This window comes from Hibiscus syriacus, unplaced genomic scaffold, assembly GCF_006381635.1.
Source record: "Hibiscus syriacus cultivar Baekdansim isolate YM2019G1 unplaced genomic scaffold, ASM638163v2 tig00110009_pilon, whole genome shotgun sequence".
In the NCBI taxonomy this organism is placed as follows: domain Eukaryota; kingdom Viridiplantae; phylum Streptophyta; class Magnoliopsida; order Malvales; family Malvaceae; genus Hibiscus; species Hibiscus syriacus.
This window is the reverse complement of record NW_024062561.1, coordinates 2,924,861-2,944,509: the sequence shown is the minus strand read 5'-3', so window position 1 is coordinate 2,944,509 and position 19,649 is coordinate 2,924,861.

The window sequence follows — 19,649 nt, the reverse complement described above, 5'->3', positions numbered from 1 at the left end:
TTTTCTCCCTTGAGACTCGTTTTCCTTGAAACACATATTTTTTCTCCCTTGAGACTTGTTTCCCTAGAAACAAGAATTTGTCTATTTGAGACTTATTTCATTTGAAACACCAATTTATCTTCCTTGAGATCATTTTACTTGACATAGATTTTTCTCTCATGAGATCCTTTCCTTTGACACATATTTTGCCTTCCTCGAGATCATTTTCCCTTGACACATATTTCATCTCGCTTGAGATACTTTTTCTTAAAGAACAAATTTCGTCTACCTTGATATTGGTTTCTCTTGAAACATCAATTTTATCTCACTTGAGACCAATTTCCCTTAAAACAAATGTAGTCTCCCTTGGGACATTTATAATATCTCTTAAAATAAGGATGAGTTTTTCTTAAGATAGTTGATTTCAATCTCTTTTTTCACCTCACATGATCTCTTTCGAATCTCACTTGATACAACTTTCAGAACTTCTCTTAAGGCTCTTTTTTTTATTCTCTTTTGAATACATACAAGATCTTTCATAATGATCATAATCTCTCTCGAGACATAAAAATTGTTCATGTTTTGGGCCATATTATGAAAAATGATGCATTTAAGACAAATACATTAAAATCATATTCATGTAGATGCATTCAAGATAAATGCATTCTAACATTTCATATATAACATGTTATCAAGAAAAGAGAATAAATTACGTATGAAAGTTACTACGTTATTAACCCATCCAAATTCCTGAACATGATGATCACTTGAAAATAAGTGCATATTATTGAAGTTAAAAAAGGAATTTCATACAAGTTATGTCAAATTTTCAAATCTCACGTATGATGATTAAGTTTTTTGGGTCGAATAAGTCTTTAGAGCGTAATGAAAAGACTTCTGAACCATCAGTAAGATCTCTAGGGCATGATTTTAAGAAATGGTTATTAAAGTCCTTCGAGCCATTAATAAGTCTTTTGAGCATGAACAAAAGACCTCTGAGACATCAATAAGACCAATAGGGCATGATGTTAAGAAATGATTGTTAAAAGTTTTTTAGACCATCAATAAGTTTTTCAAGCATCATGAAAGGACCTTCAAGCCATCAGTAAGACCTTGAGGGCATGATGTTAAGAAATAATTGTTAAGACCTTCGGGTCACTAGTAAGTCTCTTGATAACTCCTCTAAAAGAGTTATTATTTAGAGCCTTTTTACTTTGGTTAAGCTTGTACTTTAGCATGTTTAGAATCATATTTAGATTTATTTTAGCATATTTTACATCATTTCATATTGGGAGAGAATTGTTGGTACTTGGGCTCATTTTAATGTTTTGCTGTAAATTTCTATACAGATATTGTGATGTTGTTGCTGTGCACCGATGCTGGACTGGATTGCCCAGTTGATTCTGCAACAATTGCTTAGTCACTAGGCAGTTAGAGAAATTTTAGGAATTGATAGCTGTTGCGAGAAAAATGGCTGGAATTTAAATTTAAAGAATAAATTTTCAAAAAAGGGGAACTTTCTTATTAGAGGAAAGTTTGATTTTGATGGGCTATAAATATAATATTTTCTACACACTTTATTTATCTTTTTGAAACCCTAATTTTTGGTAGCCTCATTCTTTATTTTTTTCTCCATGAAAGTAGCCAATGTAGCTTAAAATCATCGTTGGGGAGTGTAGCAGCAGTCTTAAAGCAGTCGTGTAGCAGTGATGACTAATCATGGTTTAAGCTTTTATTTTGGTTTCTTTGCTTGAAAGAGGGAAGATACTTGATTTAGTTTGGATGATTTATTTTTTATGATGTTATTTGGATTTAAACATAAGGTGTTTGATGAAATGCTTATTTATGGTTTTTGCTTAAACATTATTGTATTGACAGTGGTCATTTTGCTGGGTTGCGTACAACAGCAAAAATCCTTCAATGTGGCTATTACTAGACTACTTTGTTCAAGGATGCCAATGAGTTTATCAAACGCTGTGATCGATGCCAGTGCACTAGTAGCATATAAAGAAGGAATGAAATGCCAATGTAGCCCATTTTAGAGCTTGAGCTACTTGATGTTTGGGGCTTAGATTTTATGGGGCCATATCCATCATCTTACGATAATATTTTCATACCCGTTGCAATCAACTACGTATCTAAATGGGTTGAAGCTATAGCATTACCTTCGAGTGATGATAAAGTTGTTTTATGATTTCTTCATAAACATATTTTTACTCGCTTTGGTACACCACGTGTATTTATTAGTGAATAGGGTTCTCAATTTCTTTCTAAACAATTTTCCAATGCTTTGTAAAGATATGGAGTGAAGCATCAAATTGCTACAATATACCATCCGCAATCGAATGGTCAAGTTGAAGTCACAAATCGAGAAATCAAGCAAATTTTGGAGAAAGTGGTAAATACCACAAGGAAAGTTTGGTTCCTACGCTTAGATGAAGCTTTATGGGCTTACCAAATAGCCTACAAAACACCTTTGGGCATGTCTCTATACGAAAAAGCTTTCCATTTTCCCGTAGTGTTGGAGCATAAGGCAATGTTGGCCTTGAAAAAACTAAATTTTGACCTTAATGCTGCTGAGGAGAAAAGGATGCTAGATTTGAATGAGCTTGAGGATATTAATAATGATGCTTATGAGAGTGTTATAATTTAAAAAGATAAAAGCAAGCGATGGCATGATAAACATATTTGGCCACGACAATTTGATGTTAGACAACTTGTTTTGTTATTCAACTCTCAGTTGAAGTTATTTCTATGAAAATTAAAGTCTATTTGGTCTGATCCTTTTGAGATACAAGAAGTCTACCCTCATGGCGTAGTTCTTTTGAAGAATTTAGTGGATGGGAGCTCATTCAAAGTTAATGGGCAACACTTAAAGGATTATTACAATCAACAAACCCCACATGTTGCTTCCATTTCACTAAGTGAATTCTCTTCTCCTTAATTTTTTCCCTTACTTTCAATAAGTCAATTTTGACATTAAGTTAGTTTTGATTTTCATTCTCTTAACAATTTTTTTTGTTTTAAGTTTTTTGTAGGTAATATTCCCTCATTGATCATCACACCGTTCTTCGTCACGTGCTACTTTTGTTTCACATCATCTCTTGAATTCTAGAATGTCATTGCTGCACAACGTCTTCAACATCATTAAGGGAGTATTGATGTCCCTTCTCCTATATTTTATTTAATTTTCAATTTTAATTAGTTTTGTTTGCATGCATTGAGGATAATGCATATCTTAGGTTCGGGGAGTGTGTTGTCCATTTATCATGTTGCACTTCCATTAGTTATTTGCATGTTATTATTATTATTTGTTATGTATTAATGTTCATATATTGTTACTGCATTTAGGATAAGATGTTGCCTTAATTAATGAAATTTTTAAACTCTTTTTTATGAAGTTCGACGATGATTTTTTGTTTTTTTTAGTTGTGAAATGTATAAGGAATGTTTTAAATTCTTCCTAATGTTAGGATTTTATAGAAATATTTTAACACAATACTTGTATGCTCTCAATACTTAGAGAAATTAGAAATAATTGAACCGTACAAATCTCACAGCATTAGTAGGTGTTGTAGCTAACATTTGAGCTTTTATAAGAATGCTAAAGGTGCCCGAAAATAGCTCTAGTAAAAAAAGGATATAAATAAAAATGATGAATTTCCAATATGGTAAAGGTTCCTAAAACTGGCTCTAGTAAAGAAATGGAAACACATGAATGCTTAAGGTGTCCAACATTGGCTTTAACATTATACAATAAAATACTTGAGGTGCCTGACACTAGATCCAACAAAGACAAAAGTTAGGAAGATGTTGCTACAACATTGAAAGTTTAAATAAGTGAGTAGGGTCAAGTTTTTATAATTTCCCTAAGTATTGGTTGGATATACCTTGCTTGCACACTACATCACTATATTGATTCTGATTTTGGTGAGATAAAAATGCATTCCTAATTTGAGATCAGTTAATGCTACCAGATCTGTGGCAGCAATGAAAAATTCTGAGAACTGAAAAATGAGTTAAGAATTTGAATTGACTTGGTAGCACTGTTTAGCATATTTGCATTTTTTGCATTGAAGTTGATTGAGGACAAGGAAACACTTACATTTGAGGGTGTGATAACTCTCTAAAAAAGTTATTATTTCGATCCTTTTTACTTAGGTTAAGCTTTTACTTTAGCATGTTTAGAATCATATTTATATTTATTTTAGCATATTTAACATCATTTACATATTAGGAGAGAATTGTTCATACTTGGACTGATTATAATGTTTTTGCTGTAAATTGCTATACTGATGTTGTGACATTGTTAATGTTGAAGATGTTAATGTGTGCTGATGCTGGAATGGATTGCTGAGCCAATTCTGCAGCAACTGCTGAGTCACCAGGCAATTAGAGAAATTTTAGGAATTGATAGCTATTGCGGGAAAATGGTTGGAATTTAAATTTAAAGAAGGAATTTTTAGAAAAAAGGAACTTTCTTATTGGTGGAAAGTTTGACTTTGGCGTGCTATAAAAATAATATTTTCTACACACTTTATTCATCTTTTTGAAACCCTAATTTTCCATAGCCTCCTTTTTTATTTTTTGCTCTATGGCAGTAGCCATGACATCTTAACATCACCGTCGGGGAGTGTAGCACCAGTCGTATAGCAACGGTGATCGATCGAGTTTCAAGCTTTATTTTGGTTTCTTTGCTTGAAAGAGGGAAGATACTTTATTTAGTTTGGATGATTTATTTTTATGATCTTATTTTGATTTGAACATAAAATGTTTGATGAAATGTTTATTTATGGTTTTTTGCTTAAAACTATTTTTATGTGCTAAGTTTTAATTTGATGTTTTTGGAGACGGATTCATCTTTATGTATTTTAATCTTAATTATTTTTTGAGATGAAAATCATTGATATTACATGCTACTTTAGTTCCACATCGGTATTTATGAAACTAAACTTAATCATATGGAGATGTATGATGCCATTTGTTTTTTCTATGTTAACTGCTTGATCGATGGTTTTGGTGTGAATTAATTCCATTTGGTTAAGTATTTAATTCTTTAGATGGGATTAAGGTTTTAATCATTACAAGATGCATAATTGTATTGTCACAACAATATCATATTGACAACTACCAAATGACAACAACATTTATTAGTTCATTGGTCTATTTGCTCTACTGAATGCTACTGCACTACCAACCCTTTATCATTCTGATTTCATCATTTTTGTCTTTTTGATTACCTTCTCATTTCAACAACAATACACCTCTTTTATTTTTGAAATAACAATTTTAATGTAACATTTGCTCCTTCTGGGTTCGAATTCCGATGCACCTAGTGCATCCACTTTACTACTTGAATATGATACGTATAATTGGTGATTATTGTAGCATTATCGTAGCATCATCTTCCATGTTTGATGAAAATTATTTTGGGTATCAAAAACAATTTTTATTACCTTGACCTGAAGGAGCATGAAATCTTTCATTATCTCATATTGGAAGGGCAAGATATATCTCATCACTTCAAGAAGAATGAGCGATCTATTCAAGTTTATATTACCTTAAGTTGAATGGGCAAGACATCTATCATTGCCATGGGTTGAAAGTGCAAGACATCTTTTATCACTTCAAATCAGATGAGTGATCTAGTCAAAGTTCTATTACCTTAACTTGAAGGGGCAAAACATCTCTCACTGCCTGAGGTTGAAAGGGCAAGACATCTTCATCACTTCAATTGGAGGATCGATCTAGTCAAAGATTTATTATCTTAACTTGAAGGGGCATGACATCTCCTAGTGCCTCAGGTTGAAAGGGCAAGACATCTTTCATTGCTTTAAATCGAAAGAGAGGTCCAATCAAAGTTTAATTTTCTTAACTTGAAGGGTCAAGACCTATCTCATTGCCTCAGGTTAAAAGGGCAAGACATCTTCATCACTTCAAATCAAAAGACTAATTTATATGACCAAGCCAACTTTAGCATTCCTTTGTTATGAACGAGTAGAGCAAATTATGAACTAGCTCTGAAATTCCTTTATTATGGAGGAATATATAAAATTACTAACCAATTCTAGCCTTCCTTTGTTATGGAGGAGTAGAGAAAATTACGACCGAACCAGCTCTAGCGTTCCTATATTTTGGAGGAGTATAGCAAATTACAGACTAGCTCTAGCATTCCTTCTTTTATGGAGGAATAGAGAAAATCAGGAACAAACTATAACTTTCCTTTTTTTTATGGAGAGTAGAGAAAAATACTAAAACAAGCAGATCCACCTTGATTATGAGTCGGGTTCGCCGGTTGTGGATCCTCTGTAGGCAAAACAACGTTGTTTAGTGGGATATTAAATACCCATTTTTGTTTTTTTTTTCCTTATTTTTACTTTTTCGTCTCTCTCCCTATCCTATCATTCTTTTCTCTCAACTTTCTCTACACTACAAGTCAATGAAAGACTCACTACCACCACTCATCATTTGTCAGCCATTGGTTTGTCGTCATCATCGGAGTCCATTGGTCACCAAACTTCATTACAAAATTCATCTTAGTCCACTAATTTTGATTTTAAGGTTGGAATGGCCTAAAAACTCTTCAAGCTCCACGAATCACTTAAAAATCGTTAAACTTCTTTCTCGTTGATCTATCACCATCAAATGGGTAAGCTCTTCTTCTTGTGGAGATGTTAATTTGAGGTTATGTGTTCAGTTTAAGGGTGGTTGCTACTATGATGAGGGGCATTTCTCAAGTGAAAGGGTTCAATGGTGATGGTGGAGTTGACTGGTGGGCAAGGCTAGTATGCAATGGGTGATGCCCGGGGTCGTTTGCTTTGGATAGGTGCTATGGTGAGTTGGTGGCTTGGACGGTTGTTCGAGGGTCCTCTATCAATGGTGTGGGGGCACTGAGGCTCTGAAGTGGAGTGGCTAAGAGGCCACCCTTCCATTTTGCTTGTTTGATTTCTATTGTTTGTAACTATTTGTATTTCTCTTATTTTAGTGTAGCTCATTCCCCCTTTTCCTTTGCTTATTTGCCTTTTAAATATGAAGATTAAATTATGAAGATCATGGAATCGTGTAGTATCATGTAGTTGAGGACTCTTGGTATGGTTAAAGACTTGACCAAAAAATAGGGGATGGTTTAGATTTGGATGAGATTTTTTTGACCGAAATGGGGTGGGGGGGGGGAATTGATTAAGAAACTAGAGTTTAAATTGACAGCGACACTTTTTTTTCCCTTTGCTGAAAAGCAGGAATAGGGCAAAGACCAAAAATGACAAATTTTGTCCAGATGAAAGAATAGGGCAAAGACCAAAAATGACAAATTTTGTCCAGATGAAAGAATAATTTGGTCCATACTTCAATGACAAAGGATGTTGGGGCTCAAATGTAATTTGCTCTACTCCTCCGAAACAAAAGAATATTAGAGCTAGTTCGTAATTTGCTATACTCATCCATAACAAAGGAATTCTAGAGCTTATTTGTAATTTGCTCTACTCGTCCATAATAAAGGAACGCTAGAGATTAGTGATGAAACTTGGTGATAGAGTTTGGATGGGCCAACTTAAAAATTAAAAAAAAGCAGAGGTTTAAATTAAATTTTTGAAGGGTTTAGTTTTCATTTTTCCCAAAAAATTAGGGTCTAACTAAATTTTTTTGAAAATTTGAGAGGTTTAATGAGAATTTTTTAAAAATTATGTGAGGGGTTTAATTAAGAGCATTCAGAAATTTTAAAGTTTAATATGAATTTGTAAAAATTTTGAGGGGCCAAATTATTTTTTTTTCAAAATTTGAAGGTTCTAAATTACAACTTTTTAAATTTGGGGGGTCATGGCCCCTACTAGTTCTTGTGTTCAGCCATTGTTAGAAATGATTTGTAATTTGCTCTATTCCTCCATAACAAAAGAACACTAGAACTAGTTTGGTCGTGATTTGATTTGTAATTTGCTCTATTCCTCCATAACAAAAGAACACTAGAGCTAGTTCGGTCATGATTTGCTCTACTCCTCCGTAATAAAGGAATGCTAGAGTTGCGTAATACCCTAACTTTGCCTTATTTTTCCTATGTTAAAGTCGATACAATCAAAGATCGATTCTGGGGCTACTCGAGTGTCAGTGTTAAGTTGATTCAAGTTACAGGGATAGAATTCTATGTAACAATTGAAGTTGTGGACTGATAGGTTTCGAGTCAAATTCAATTATGGACTGGTGCTTATTCATGTTCCTAATTGGATTCTAAGACCAAATTAGAGTCCAAACCCATACACCAAAAATCAAATCCAATACCCAAATATTAAAACAAAATAGTGTACAATTACAAAAATTAAACCTTTTACAAAACCCATTTAAAAATCCAGCAGCCTATATACAAGTTAAGACCCAATAGAGGCCCGAAACATATCAACACTTGTGCGCAACCCAAATATTTCCCCTGCTTCCCAATCCCAAGTCACATCCCAGCAACCTCATCAGCTCCCCACGAGAGCAGCACCGATGGTTCCCCAGTCCCAGCGAGCTTCCACGAGCGCAAGGTGGTCCCCGAACAGTCCTAGAGAAGCCACGGCAGCACCCAGCAATGGTCTTCTCGCCCCATCATCATGCCTCATTAGCATTACAAGAAGATAACAAGCAAAAAATTATATTTTTATTCCTTTTTTGTTTGTTTGTTTGTTTGTTTGTTTTGTAACACGGGTTCATATAAAACCCAAAAACAAGAATTGAAAGAGGAGGGCTCTCATCTGTTCTTTTTCTCTGGAGAAACCGTGTAAAGGGCTCCTCCATTAATCCTCTCGGATCTTTCTCACAAGAATACAGTGTAATCGATCTCTTCCTTCTTTTTTCAGAAACAAAGAAACATACAAATATTTCAAGGCTCTTGCCTTCTTTTTCGATTTTCCAGAGCATCTTTTTCCATTTTCAAAACAAAAAAGAGTAAAAAAAAAAGAGTGAAATGTTTACCTTAGTGGTCCAGTCTTCGTCGGAGCTCGTGGCCGGAGTTGGGTAACGTTGGGGAGGGGAGGGGAAAGCCCCTAGGTTTCCTTAGTCTTTCATAGCATTTTGGGTTTTGGTTTTTTTTTTTGGAATTTAGAGAAAAGGAGGAACCTTTGGTCTTTATTAAGCTTAGGTTTTGGGAAGCCGGACCACCTCTGGTGGTGGTCGAAACTGGAGAGCACGGCCGATTTACGGCGTGCATGATGAGGATCGGCGCCTCTTTTTTAAACAAGAGAGCGACGGTGGAGGGTATCTGAGCTCTCGGTTGAAGAGAAATAGGAGTTTAAGAGAGGGAAGGGGACCTCTCTTGGTCATGTAGACCATCGTTTGGTCTCTCTGGCCGTCTTTAGTGGCGGTCGGAGCTCCGGTGGTCATTGATGCACGGTGGCCGGTGAAAGGGCTTTTAGGTTTCTTTATTTTAGATTTAATTTGTCTTTAGTGGGGAGAGGGAGAGGGAGAGGGAGAGTTGAGAGAGTTTTGTTTTTTTAGTTTATATTTAATTTGTTTTTTTAGTTTAGATTTAATTTGTTTTTTAACCTAAAATAACAAATATTAGCATAAATATTTAGGTTTAGGGAAAACTCACGCTGGGTTCCCTCAACAATTGCCTTAGTTTTTTCATTTTGTTCCCCTGTTTCGTTCTTTTACTTATTTCAAATCTGGTGCATTGAGTTTATTATTTTTTTTGTCACATTTTGATGTTTTTTTTAATTTTGGATTGACCTACTGCTTTTATTTTTATTGCATTTTAGTCATTGCCTATTAAAATATTGATATTAAATTTTTAATACGACCTTGTGGTGATCTGTCTTGGGATATGATTTGCATTATTATGGTCCAGGTAAAATTCTAAATTTTAACCGCTAATTGACTAACTTCTAACTTCTAAAAAACTTTTGAATTAATTTTACAACCTCTTGATGACCCGCCCTGGAATATGATTTGCGTTATTTATGACCCGAGTAATAATTAAAAATTAAGCCTTAACTTTTATTTTCTATTTGATTGTCTATCTTATGTTATTTATATTTCAACCCTTTTAATTTTAGCCTTTAAATTTCAAAATTTATATTTCAGTCCATTAATTGCCATTTTTTTATTTCCTGCAATTTTGACTTTGTACTTTTTATTTCATTTAAGTAATTGTGCTTGTCTTTTTTTAAAAAAAAATTATGCATTTTAACTTGTTTCAATTTAGTCTTTTTAATTGCCCTTAATTTTGGTTGACAATTTTACATTATTTCCATTTTGTCCTTTTAAATTCTGTTTGTATTTCATTAATTCATATTTTGGTAGTTTTAGATTATTCTTAGTTTAGATTACCTTAATTTTAGATTTAGATCCCTTTTAATTTAGTCTTTTAGGAAAATTTTTAATTTGATCATCGCTTATGCTCGATGCTCCATATTAATTATTTGATTCAAAAATTGGTTAAAATTGATTAGGTTAATATTTAGAGCCTCCACTTTAGGCTTTATTTCATAACTAGTCCTTTAATTTAGTAGATTTTTTATTTAGTACTTGTTTTTATGCTCGAGGTTCTATTTTGATTATTCGACTCAATAATTTATTAAAACCGATTTGGATTAATATTAGAGCTTACATTTTTAGGTTTAATCATTTAGGTTCTTTAAATTTCATAATTTGACACTTTAAGTTAGAGGGAAGCCTTAATTAATTCATTTTTTTGTATAACTAGGTTCAATAACCTATTGTTTGATTGCATTTTTTGTATAATTAGTTCAATAATTGATTATTTGATTGCATTTCACTTTTTCCCGAGGGTGATCGCTATCGATTCCCGAAGTAAACCAACATCTTTTTTTTAAATCCCACATCATGATTTTAAAATTGACAAGGCAATGTTTATTTATTGGGATTGATAACGAAGCTTCCGCTTTTGCTTGGGGGTGATCATTATTGATCTTGGTAAATTGACATCTTTTTAAAATATGCATACATATTGATTTTTAAATTAAATAAAATTCTGAACTCAAATTTTCTAATTTCAAAATACAAGGTAATCAAATAGGTACAAATTTTGGACGCTGTATGGGTGCTAATCTTTCCCCACGCGTAACTGACTCCCGAACCTGATTTTTGATTTTGCAGACCAAAACTTGGTATTTTTTATAAAAAAATTGTTTTATTAAAATTACCTAATTTTAGATGTTTCAATCTCACCTTAAAAATTATTGGTGGCGAATCCCATCTTTTCACAAAAGATCTTTATTTTTTTCAAAACTTCGGATCGATCTTCCTCCAAAAGCTGGTTATGTCAAGTTGGTTGGTAATTTGCTCAACGCCTCCATAACAAATGAATTCTAGAGCTTGTTCGTTATTTGATCTAATCCTTTATAATAAAGGAACGTAGAGTTGGTTCGTAATTTGCTCTACTCCTCTATAACAAAAGAACACTAGAGTTGGTTCGATCTTAATTTGCTCAACTCTTCCATAACAAAAGAATGTTAAAATTAGTTCATAATTTTCTCTACTATTCTATAACAAAGGAATGCTAGAGTTGTGATGTGAGCACATCTATGCAAGCAAAGGAAGTTGATCCGGAGGTTTTACCAACAGGACCTATCACACGTTCTAAGGCAAATCATTTCAGAGAAGTTCTTTCTCTTAAGTGTTTATAAATTTCTGAAACATTCCATAATGTTTATGCCTTAGAAACTAAGCTTTTTAATATGTTGCATACTGATGTGTAATGCCATCTTAGTTATACTAAGTAATTATATGCATTTGCATTAGTTTCATTAGGTATATAAGTGTGTGCATTATATATATTACTTACTTTATGTTTTTAATAAGTTTTATAGCTCATAAGTGTGTTTGCATGGTATTCCAGCTTTCTAGTAAATTTACAATAAGTTTACCCTACTTTTGTGGATGTTATTATGTTTTCCATATAGGAACAATAAAGGGCAGCTGAAAATGCAACATGGATAAAATCGATGGAGGATCCCAATCTCATCATAATGAAGAGATTAATGATGAAAACGGAATTGATCATCCTCCGAGACTGAATCAAAGGCAAGGGTATGGGAGAGTAAAGTTGAGCATGTTTTCGAGTGTTATAATTACTCAGAACAAAAGAAGGTTCATTTGACATCAATGAAGTTTGTTGATTACACTCTTATTTGGTGGGATTAATTGTTAATTAGAAGACGAAGAATCGATGAGGGTCCAGTGAACACGTGGGTAGAAATGAAGCGAGTCATGAGAAAACGGTTTATTCCATCTCATTATCATCGTGATTTATTTCAGAAATTACAAAACTTGAAACAGGGTAATCGAAGTGTTGAAGATTACTTCAAGGAGATGGAAATGGCCATGATGCGTGAAAATATCGAGGAAGATAGAGAAGCAACTATGACACGTTTTCTTACAGGTTTGAATTTTAAAATTGCTAACGTTGTTGAGTTGCAACATTATGTCGAGTTGGATGACATGGTGCATATGACGATCAAAATAAAAAGGCAGCAATGTAGGAAATCTTCTTACCGAGGTAATACTCATTCTAAAGTTTTCTCTAATCCATTATTCACTCCTAACAATGCCAGAAAGCAAGCACCACTTAAGATTAAGGAAAGAATATAATTGAGGAGTCCGAAGCCTCCCGTTATTGAAGTTGGACGTGGAAAGCAACATATGCATCCAGAATACAGAAGGGACATCCAATGCTTCAAATGGCTTGGCAGAGGGCATGTTGTAAGTCAGTTTCCTAACCGAAAGACAATGTTGATACGTGTGAATGGGGATATAGAGTCTGAATCTGAAGATGGTGAGTAAGACACCCCTTTAGTGGATGATGATGAAGATGATGACCAATTGCAGACTTGTGCAATGGGTGAAGCACTTGTGGTTAAGAGAAGTTCGAATGAACAAGCGATTCAAGATGAACAACAGATTCAAGATGAACAACAGTGAGAGAACATATTTCATACAAGATGTCTTGTAAATGAAAAGGTATGTGTTGTGATTATTGATAGTGGTAATTGTACTAACGTTGCAAGTACTGCTATGGTTGACAAGTTAGGACTAAAAACGATAGAGTATCCCAATCTATACAAGCTACAATGGCTGAATGATGGTGGAGAGTTAAAGGTCACTAAACAAGTTCTTGTGCCATTTACCATTGGAAAGTATAAGGATGAAGTATTGTGTGATGTTGTGTCAATGGATGACACTCATTTGTAGTTGGGACGTCCGTGGCAATTTGATAAAAAGGTGATGCATGATGGTTTCACAAATAGATATTCTTTTATGAATGCAAGTAAGAAAATCACCTTAGTACCTTTGACACCACGTCAAGTGCAAGAAGATCAAGTTCGTTTGAAAAAGAATAATGAAGAAGTAAAAGGGAAGAAAAAGATGAACGTGTACGCAAGCGGGAAGGAAATTAGGAAATGTCTTTCCTCTCAACGATCTTTAATTATTTTAATGTATAAAGAGAACTGTTTATTGGCTAAAATTCCCACTGATTTACCTGTATCTATTACATCTCTTTTATAGGAATTTGAGGATGTGTTTCCGGATGAGACACCAAGTGGATTGCCACATATTCGAGACATTGAACATCATATTGACTTTATTTTGGGAGCCGCTATTCCAAATAGACTAGCATATCGAAGTAATCCCAAAGAAATAAAAGAAATTTAGAAGCAAATCACTGAGTTGATGGAGAAGGGTTACATTCGAGAGAGCTTAAGTTCGTGTGTTGTACCAATATTTTTGGTGCCAAAGAAGGACGAAACGTGGAGAATGTGTGTCGATTGTCCAGCTGTGAATCAGATTACTATCAAGTATCGACATCCTATTCCTCGCTTTGATGATATGCTTGATGAATTATGTGGTGCGAGTATCTTCTCCAAGGTGGATTTAAAAAGTTGGTATCATCAGATTTGAATACGAGAAGGCGATGAATGGAAGATAACCTTCAAAATGAAATTGGGTTTGTATGAATGGTTAGTGATGTCTTTTGGTTTAACTAATACACCTAGTACGTTCATGCGGCTAATGAATCATGTTTTGTGACCTTATATTGGAAATTATTGTGTTGTGTATTTTGATGACATTCTTATCTACAACAAGTCATTGCAGGAACATGAGGAACATTTGAGAAATGTTATTGGCACATTGAGAAAAGAAAGGTTGTTTGGTAATTTAAAAAAATGTGTATTTTGTACTGTCTAGCTTACCTTTCTTGGTTTCATTGTTAGTGCCCAGGGTGTAGAAGTCGATCCTGAAAAAGTGAAGGCAATTCAAGAATGGCCTCGACCGATGTCGTTAAGTCAGGTTAGATATTTTCATGGTTTAGCTAGTTTTTATCGTCAGTTCGTGCCTAACTTTAGTTCCATTACCGCACCCTTAATCGAGATTATAAAGAAGAATTATGTCTTCAATTGGGGTAATGAACAGGAAAAAAACCTTTCTGAAAATAAAGGATTGTTTGACTAAGGCACCAATGTTAGCCTTACCTAATTTTTTTATAAAATGTTCGAGATTGAGTGTGATGCTTCAGGTATAGGAATTGGAGCAGTCTTGTCATAGGAAAAGCGACCTGTTGCATATTTCAGTGAGAAGTTGAGTGGTGCTACCTTAAACTATCTAGTTTATGATAAGGAGATGTATGCATTAGTTCGAGCACTTGAGACTTGGCAGCACTATCTTTTGCTAAAAGATTTTGTCATTCACGAGGCTTTGAAACACATTACAGGTCAACATAAGTTGAATAAAAGGCATGCCAAGTGGGTTGAATTTTTAGAGTCTTTTTCTTATGTCATTCGATATAAAAAGGGTAAAGACAATGTTGCAGCGGATGCCTCATCCCGCAGGTATGTACTTTTGAATTATTTGCACTCTCATTTGATTGGTTTTACTTATATTAAAGTTTTATATGTCACTGACCCTGATTTTGGAGAAAGATATATGTCATGTGAAAAAGGTGCAAATGAGAAGTTTTATTAACATGATGGTTATCTTTTCAAATAAGGAAGAATCTGCATTCCTCAAGGGTCAATTCGAGAAGTCCTTGTTCGAGAAGCACATGTAGGTAGACTTATGGGACATTCTGGAGTCATTAAGTCATTGCACATTCTAAAAGAGCATATATTCTGGCCTAAGATGTGCAATGATGCAAGCACGTTTTCACATACAAAGGGAGTATTCTTGAACATTTCTATGTTATACTTACTTTATATTAGTTTGATCATATATGCTATAATAATACATATCATGTTTAGGTTACTAGTTATGTAGCTAAAGGATTCTTTATAATTGATGCACATTGTTATTTAAGTATGTTAAGCATGTTAGAATAGTTTTGCATTCATATTAAGTATGATTCATTACATTTATGAAATGAAAGTATGCTTATCATTCATTTATTAGCTCATGTGCATTCATTTTAGTTCTTAGACCTTATACATTAGCTTACATTTATTATATGATGATATACATAGCTCATGTGATGCATTCATAGCTCACAAGATCATAATCATGCACGACATCAAGGTAATTAGCTCATACAAGGTCAATGCCATTGAATTACCTTGTTTTCTTTGCACATGTAGGTACATTGGAGCATGTCACACATTGAGACAGCTTGGTGGAGTATTTGGAAGCCATATACAGCTCACAATCAGCTCAAAAACATCATGGCAGCTCGTGGAACACTAAGGAAAGCTTAACTCAGTTGGAGGAGCTCAAGGCTAGCTAATCTCAGCTAGTTGGACTATTTAAAATAAGTTTCTAAAAGTGACATCAATTGTAGTTGAACGTAGCTAAATGTTCTGTTATGAAGCTTGGAAGCTCACGGCTAAGGAGATCATTCACCACCAACCTTTACATTGCTAGCAAGTTAGGCACATACAAGCTTGAAGGTAGCTCAACTCACGCCCAAGGCTGCTGCCCATGCTTGGTCTTCATCCTATGCATAAGGTTGCACCACAAGCATCCTAGAGAGCCATGTGCACGTCTTGTTACCAACCAGGCCATGTGCTATGTGTGTGACTCCATTTAGGCGCCAAGATGAATGGCCACATAACCATTCGACCAAGCATCATTCCTCCTTTAATTTGGCGCCAACTTGAAGGGATTCAAGTGCTATTCGACCATGAGACATGCCCCTCTATTCCAATTGAACCATCACCTATATTTTTCATGTTATTTGTTAATTAATTATGTCATTATAGAGGGACACAAAGGTTAGCTGAACCACTATGTACCCATTCGGCCAAGTCCCTTCAAAAACTATAAATAGGCTAGTACTATTTCATTTGTATAGACCTTTCTTATCAATTAAAGTGAGATTATTCTCTTTGCTTAAGTCCTTTTAACTTTTATCGACTTATCAAGTAATTTATTTACTTGTGGTGTCAACCATTCTTCCCTTGATACTTATGGTTCCTATCTCCATATAGATAGTGGGTCCAAGTCCTTGTTACTACCCCTTAGAAAAGATTTGTAAGGCTGGGTCTTTTCTCTCTATAGCGCTAGTTCTTCCTTGGTCATTTCTAAGATACTATCCTCACAAACTTCCATTGTTTCATCACCCATACCATAGCCATAACAATATACTTCTGCTCCATTTCTCATAACATAAATAGCCTACCATTTCACCTTTACATCTACCACCCAAACTATCTATTTTAGCCATTCACTTATGCAGGTTGTTTTGGTTCATTCTTAGATCCATAATCAATTAAAAGGTAGGAGTACCTTACATCAAGTGGTATTCAGAGCTTTGGTGGAAGAAGCAACGTGCAACAACAACAACAAAAATACAAAAAGAAGTGCAAGTGAAGTAATAATAATAAAATCAACAAAGAAAATTAAAAGCACTCAAATGAAGAAAACAAAAAGAAGAAAAAAAAAGAAAAGAATAAAAAGTTGAAAGCACACAACAACAAGTCTCATCACCAAGCCATTCAAGTAAGCCTTTAAAATTGATTGTGGTGATAGAAGGGTTGTGAAGTGACTTTGTGTAAGTAACCCCTTTATTATATTCTTCCTTATTTCTAAGCCACCATTTCATTATAATTATTTTTCCATTCCTACTAATCCTTTTGCAGCCGACGCACAATAAGTGAATTTTACTTAGTACATTTTTGAGTAAAGTTACTTAGAACTTGAGATAAAGAGATTGAGAGGAAAAAGGCTTGAGCGTGTGAGATCAAAAGAGGACTAGTAAAAGCCTTGAAGTTCTAGAGTGCAAACACGAGTGGATTGAGTGACATTCAAGTTTCCTTGGAGTAAACTCATGAGGTTTTGTGAGAGCATTATTTGGTAAGGTTTTTTACATAATTTTTTTTTCTAATTTCACTAATCATGTCTCGAATTCCAGGACGAACCCCTGAAAGAGAAGCCCCTAACTTGCAAACTCAAGCAATTATGCATAAATGGCAAGATTGTTAAAACTAGAGTTGGAGCCCTTGCATGATCGAATGGATCAATTTGAAGCATCTTTGGGAAACCGAAGGATAATTTGCCCCAGAATGGAAGAAAAATTTGAGGAAGAGGCTGAAGTAGAGCAAGTAACCCCATGAGCAAGAAGAAATGTCCATAGAAATCAAAATGATAACTTCAGCAACATCAAGGTAACCATTCCTCCATTTCGAGCATGAACTGATCCTGAAGCCTATCTTGACTGGGTAATCAAGATCGAGCATATTTTTGAATGCCAAAACTACGTGGAGCAAAAGAAAGTAAGGCTTGCTGCTATGGAATTTAAGGACTACGCCCTAGTTTGGTGGGATCAATTAGTAAGTTCAAGAAGAAGAAATGGTGAACGCCCAATCAATACTTGGGAAGAAATGAAGGCCATTATAAGGAAAAGGTTCGTGCCTACTCACTATCACCGAGATATTTATCATAAGCTTCAAAATCTTAAACAAGGAAACCAGAGCGTTGAAGATTATTTCAAGGAGACAGAGATAGCCATGATTCGAACTAATATTGATGAAGACAAGGAAGCAACCATGGCAAGGTTTTTATCTGGCTTAAATCCTAAAATTGCTAACCTTGTTGAACTGCAACATTATGTAGAGAGTGAGGAGATGGTACATATGGCCATGAAAATCGAACGACAAATTAAAAGGAAGGTCTTCAACTGGAGTAGCCCAGATTCGGCCACCAAATGGAAACAAGAGCCTAATACTTTCTGGAAACCAACTCCAGTCCAAGCAAAGGATCATGTTGAGGTAACCAAAACTCTACAAGTGGGTGAATCCAGAAAGGGTAAAGAAAAAAAAACAAACACTTTTGAAAGGTCCAAAGAAATCAAATGTTTTAAGTTGTTGAGTTAATCGATTGATGGAAATGTCCAAGATGGGGGTGAATTGGCAATTAAAATTTTGGTGGAAGCTTTTGCAGAAAATTAAAAATATTTGCACAATGATTTAGAGTGGTTCAACTTTCTCAGCCAAAGTCTATGTCCACTACCTTAGCTATCCACACTAAGGATTTTCCAACAAATTTACTAATTTGTTCTTTCTTTTGAGGACAAAGAGTAACCTTACAACTCCCTCAAGAATTATACCCCAAATTCTTGAGCACACTCTTTTTCAAAGAGAAATACACAAATTTGCAAACTTACAAGGAAAACCTCACAAGGTAAGATGTTTGCACAATTCTAGAATAAGAAAAGAACACTAAAAAATAATTACAAATGAGAACAAATGGTGTTCTTGAAAGCAAAATGAATATTGAATGAAAAATAGACTTGAAATGCTCAAACTTGAGGTTTGATGCTTTCTCTTTGATTCTCTCTTGATTGTAGTTTCTTGATGTTTCTTGTTATTGATCAATGGCTTCTAAGCTTGCTTAAATACACCTTGAATCACTTCTGAATGTTGGGGATCATTAATTAAGTTATTGGAGCCGTTTAAGTGTGAAAACAATTAATATAACAGCTTGGAGCGTGGGGGGAATCGGTACCCCTCATGGGGAATTGGTTCCCTAAGTGTAAAAGTCAAATATTTTGACCGTTAAACAGGGGGGAATCAATACCCCCTGGGGGGAATCGGTTCCCTCTGAGCATACTGGAATTCTCAGAGCCAAACCATTCAGGGGGAATCGGTACCCCCTTTGGGGGGAATCGGTTCCCTCTGGACAAACTGTAATTTTTGGCTTTGAAACGATTCGAAATACTTTGTAAAATTGTTTTGAAATTATTTTAATATTAAAACTTAATTTTACACTTTAGTCAGGATTTAAAATGAACTTTGAAATACTTTGAGTAATATTTTTATATTCGATTTAATATATCAAATATGCTTAGAAAAACCTTTTTCAAAATTAAAATTCTTTTAAATTAATTTGTTATATCGAAACATCAAAATGTTTTCAATAATCTCCCTCTTTTTGATATAACAAAACATTTTAAGATTTTATAATTTCAAAATGAATTTTGATTTTGAAAAAGACTACTCCCCCTTACTTTAACACTACTCCTCTTCGAAAACGCTTTTAAACATTTCTCCCCCTTTTTGTTAAATCAAAAAGACTTGTAAAAGTTTTTTTTAAACAAGGTTTTGAAATCATTTAGCCAATTGATTATATATATATAAAAATACGCTGCTAAGAACACAATCAAAAGAGAGGTTAGCCATTAGTTTCATAATCAATATTCATAAACATGTAATGGATAATTGGTCATATATGTCTAAAGATGCAAAAATAAACAT